Genomic DNA, 6,085 nt, shown 5'->3' on the forward strand with positions numbered 1-6,085 from the left:
ATATAAATAAAAGGTTAAAGCTCGAGATTATAGGTAGAAATGTGATAACATTTTCATTATATTAAGTTTTTATGTAAAATATTAGCGCACACATTAATACAACTTGATTATTATTGAAATAGACTATATAACCTATTTTTTGATATTAATATGTCATTACTTCGACTTACGGGATTGTTGCATTAAACTAAAATAAAGCACCCATTCTTAGTATATACCTACAATTTATCTGCGGAATGCACAAGTAAAACGTGAAATACTTGGTTGTCTCAATACATCCAGATTGTTGAATATTATAAACATTATATTTATGATATTTAGTCCCTATTACAAGAAATGATATACTGTTAATTAATTGGATTACAATAAAAATTTGATATTTAAACCAAATCGATAAAGTAGTATCGATCATACTGTTATAACTTGTCGATTTAATGTCGTAAGAAGAATTTTATATGTAATTTGTAGATAAAATCGGAAACTAGATATTATGAGGATTAATTTCATATATAAAACAAATATAATACGTAATTAAAATATTACACTTACATGATAAACAAAACAATAACAAAACACTTGACACTACAAAAATAAACAAATGACAATACCCCCCGCAAACCGATTTTCAATTAATTATTTCTTTTAATTTTTGCTCGGATACTTGATATTTAAAGATAAGCCTATTACAATTACTTACCATAGAGTCTTAAAAATCGTATTTGACAAGCTAATTCACTCATACTACAGATTATAACACAAAATAAATACGCAAGTCGACTGGGCCACTCTGGTTGCCTGGACGTTTGACTGTCTAAAGAAAAAAGCCGCTCTAGTTGCCCGGACGTTTGAGTAGCTACTTCTAGAGTTTGCGCATGTACAATGTTTGCATTTTTGTATGTAGCTCTCGTGTTCTATTTTGCATATTTACACTACTAAATCTATCCTGTATGTTCTATGTTGTGACAAAATTAAATAACTAACTCTACGCGCAATTTCAATATTTATTATAACAAAAATTGCAATACCCACATTAAAAAGTAGAGTTAGTTATTTAATTGCGTCACAACATTAAAAATGAATTTTAAAATTTCGAGCTTATGTATAGTTATTTTCGGGGCCAATCTCCAGAGGGCTCTTTTTTAGCTCAAGAAAGTTAGCCCCCCAGATTTATTTTTATTTTTATTTTTTTTTATTACATCGTTAGTTCGCCATTTGTTCTTGATTGTTCTCTATAAACATTTGTTTGTTCTCGTTTTTTTTTAATTTGCAATTCATTAAAATTGGTTTGGTTAAGTTATGTTAGAACAGTTAAAACAACGCACGAGCCGATCGTAGCGTGCCGCGGCGAGTGCCAGAACCAAATAGTAGGCGTTTCTCCCCATTTTTAAATAATTGTTTTTAAATAAACAACAAAAGAACAATCAATTATTTATAGCGAAGAATTAAGAACAAACTACGAACTAACGATATGCGATATTGAAAATTCAAAAATAGAAAAAAATTTTTTTTTGGGGTGCTAAGTTTGATGAGCCCTCTCTTTTCCCTATATATTATTATACTCTTTGATCAATACCAAAGAGAATTTAAGCACTGATCAATACAATATTTTTTAATTTTCCTTTTTTTTGGAGTTTATGGCCCGATATCTAGACCTTTAGACCAAGTCTTGAATATTTTTATTCAGTTTATTATAATTTATAGGTACCTAAACTGAACTGCATCGGAATCGCATCGCTTATTAAAAGTTGATGGTAGGCCCTCTGGTATGGTTGGTCTGATGGTATACCCTTTTGTGCATAACTAAATAACAATTTTTTAATATTATACAAATATAGTTTTTTTTTAAAGTCAAATCTGAGATTGGTTAAACTTTGGACCATACTTAAACTATCTGTTAAAATTAAAAAATTATTTAAACTATTAATATGTGCGATCCTCTTCAGGGCCTCGAGGGCCGCATATACTTCTGCAGTGAAATCACTACATTGAGGGTTCAAAAGAAAACTTTGACCAAACTTGGATTGGGGATCATAAACAGCACTGCGCACAAAGAGCTCACTTTTACTACCATCTGTATACAAAGTATAGTAGTTATTGTCGGAATGAAAACTTAATAATTCACAATTATTAAATTTTTTTTAGTAACAATATTGGTCTCAAATATAATACAGAAATATGGGTATAAGTAGCATGTCCACTTTGATTATTAAATTACATTTTTAAAATCTTCATTCATTTGCAGTACAATGAGAGATAGAGCTGGGAAATAACCTCGTAAAAGCTCACCTCCCGAAGTCTGCTGGGCCGAGCATTGTACAGGAAAAGGTACTATTTTTTTGACAACATTATCATCACCAGATAACAGCTTTAGTAAATATCTTTCTATTAGCAGAAGTCTTCTATGACACAGTAGCATTATTTTGGTTTCAACTTCCATAGCTCGTATGATGAACACATAGCCCCAGAAATAATTCGCAGAGCTTTGTTTTGAATTATGTCTAGTTTTTTCACACAACTACTATTTGAGTAAACAACTGTAGTTGAAGTGACTTCCGACTATAGATTTATATAGCATACTTAAAACTTTTGGATCTGCACCCCAAGTCACACCAGCTACACTTCTTATAATATTTAAGCCCTTAAGAGAGTTACTTATAATGTGATTAATGTGTAAATCAAAACAAAGTTTTTTATCAGTGACAACACCCAGAAATTTATGATTAGATACAACTGAAATTGGATGATTATTGTAGAGTATGCCATTAGAGTGAAAATCTTTACTAAAAATCATTCCCTTTCTTTTGTTGGGATTAATCTGTAGAGCCAACCTGTCAGTATAATATATGTACAATTGATCTAAAGCATTATTTATACTTGTTATAGCTCTATTTTCATTATGGTCTGTACAATATATTACAAGATCACCCGCAAATTGTAAAATATTTACACCTTCTATATTTACAAAATTAAGAATTTGACTAGTATAATATACATTGTACAGCAATGGAGATAATGTAGCCCCCCGCATTGTACCTTTGGAGACTCTTCGGGGACCATGGAGAATATTATTATGCCTTATATACAAAGTTCTATCTGTTAAAAAATTAAATAACCAATGGCAAAATATGCCTGGTATACCAATGTCAGAAAGAACGTGAACCAAAATGCCAGGGTCTATACTAACAAACGCACCTTGAACATTCAGAAAAACACAAACACTGGACTTATTTCTATTTTTGGCATATTTCAGATCTGACAAGAAAGAGATGAAGCTGTCAGCACAAATTCGCCCTCTCCGGAAGCCATATTGAACATGTGGAATGTTGTTGTTCACTTCTACATACTTCTCAAGACGCATCTTTATCATGTTTTCATTAAGCTTTCCAACACAAGATGACAATGATATGGGACGATATTAGTTAGGATCTTCAGGTGGCTTATCAAGCTTAAGAAGAGGGATTACACACTGTGTTTTCCAAGATTCAGGAATTTTCTTTAAGTGCCAAAGAGCATTAAGATCAGATAATACTTTCTTTTGCACGGAGTGATTTAGGTTTTTGATCAAAATGTATGGAGAATTATCTAAAGCAGGGGTTGTGTTTCGTCTGGATTGTAAAATTGTACAAAAGTCACTCGAAGTAAAGGGTTCTATGAGGAAACTGGAATTCTGAAGGCTATTATTAATTTGAAAATAACTTTCTAGATTATAAATAACCTTACATCCGTTTTAAGATAATTTTTCTAAGAGAGGGACGACAATTTCATCTTTATATGTTCTATTATTTCATTATATTCGCTTAAATAACTTGATGTATTTCCAAATAATACTAACAGGTGTATTTCTGTTAAAAGTATTACAGATGTTCGCCCAACCATTGCGTTTATGTTCTGAAATTGTATTTTTCTCAACAGCATCAAGTCTTTTGTAATTAATGTAATTATCAATGGTTGGATCCCTTCTGTACAGTTTTAAAGCTTCATAAGTTTTAATAACACTGTTCACATGTGTGTCACTCCACCAAGGTGCTGGAGGTTTGCAACGATAATTATTTACTTTGACAAACTTTAGCGCAGTTATACCCCTCTTTAAGTGTATCAAGCCTTTCGATAAATTCGTCATAATATGACTGTAATGGATTCTCATTATTAACTTCAAAATTATAAAAAGCAGTTATAGACAGCTCATTCTATTTCGTCCAGTCTGTCTTGTTGTATAAGAATTTTTCAATAGGAGGATTAATTTGGTATCTATCAGCGGACAATAAAACACGAGTAAGCGTACAAAAATGATAGCTCCCCATACAATCATCATGCACCCACCATTCGCATAGTGGAGTGATTGGAGCACTACAAAAGCTGACATCAGTAGCCGATGGATTTCGGTTAGGATAATTAATAGTAGTGAAACTATTGCCATATGTACCATTGTTAAAGACACAGATCAAATTCATCAATTAAATCGTATAACTGATGACCCCGACTTTTCGTGGTCATACACCCAAATGCCACATGGTGAGCGTTGAAATCTCCAGCCACATATATTGGTTTAGGTAAATCTCTAATTATATCACGCAGTTTACCTTTTCTGAAGTTACCATTCGAGGGAGGGCAGTATACACATAAAATCGTTAAGTGGTTACCACATACATATAACAATAATGCCACAGTCTGAATGTCTTGGTATAATCTGGTTTGAATAATATTATATTTAAAATATGGTTTGATCAAAATTGCTACTCCACCATGCTCATTTTGGACATTATGAGAGTGGGAATTATATCCCGAAATTTTCAAATGCTGAGTATCTTTCAGCCAAGAAATCATGAAATACAGCAAAGTTATACCTTTGTTTAAATCGGGCAGTTCTTTTGACCCTGCTAATTTCAGACCTATTTCAGTGCTGCCTGTTTTTAGTAAAATTTTTGAAAAACTTTTGCTTCAACAGCTACAAATGCATTTTTGTAAATTAATGAACAAAAATCAGTTTGGTTTCACTAGGGGTTTATCAACAATTAATGCGGGTACTAGACTCATTGAGCACATCTTTGACGCCTGGGAAGAGTCACAGGATGCATTGGGCATTTTTTGTGATTTGTCAAAAGCATTTGACTGCGTCCACCATGAAACTTTACTCCTAAAACTAAAGCATTATGGAGTGAAAAATAGAGCCCTAAATCTGTTAAAATCATATTTAAGCGAAAGAGTTCAGATAGTCGATGTAAATGGCAAACGGTCTTCGGGTAAACCTGTGCGAATAGGTGTTCCACAGGGTTCTATTCTCGGTCCTTTCTTGTTTCTTATATATATTAACGATCTACCGTTTGTGGTAGATGATAGCCATGAGATTGTATTGTTTGCTGATGATACTTCACTTATTTTTAAAGTGAAGCGACGTGCGGATATTGATGACGAGGTAAGCAATGCACTCTCAAAGATAGTGCGTTGGTTTGAGACGAATAATCTGCACTTAAACAGTAAAAAAACAAAGTGTTTACGGTTCATTACACCAAACACAGCGGAGGTACAAACCAACGTACTTATAAATGACCAGAGATTGGAACTTGTGGACACTACGGTCTTCCTGGGTATCACGTTAGATAAAAAGCTTCAGTGGGGTCCACATATTACCCATCTAGCAGATAGACTCAGCTCTGCGGCATATGCAGTTAGAAAGATTAGAGAGTACACGAATGTTGCGACCGCTAGATTAGTGTACTTTAGTTATTTTCACAGCATCATGACGTACGGTATATTACTATGGGGTCATGCTGCTGACATTGATATAGTGTTTGCTCTGCAAAAGAGAGCTGTTCGTGCTATATATCAGCTTGGTTATAGACAGTCTCTCAAAGAAAAATTTAAAGAAATAAATATTATGACTGTTTATTGTCAGTACATTTATGAAAATTTAATATATGTTCACAAAAATCGTCACCTTTTTGCTCTTAATAGTGATTTTCATTATTATAACACTAGAAATAAGGGATTGCTTGTAACTAATTCTAGTAGGCTTCATAAGATACATAATAGCTTTAAGGGTAAATGTATACACTTCTACAATAAAGTCCCAGCCACTGTTCAGGCA

This window comes from Leptidea sinapis, chromosome 25 (assembly GCF_905404315.1).
Source record: "Leptidea sinapis chromosome 25, ilLepSina1.1, whole genome shotgun sequence".
Lineage (NCBI taxonomy): Eukaryota > Metazoa > Arthropoda > Insecta > Lepidoptera > Pieridae > Leptidea > Leptidea sinapis.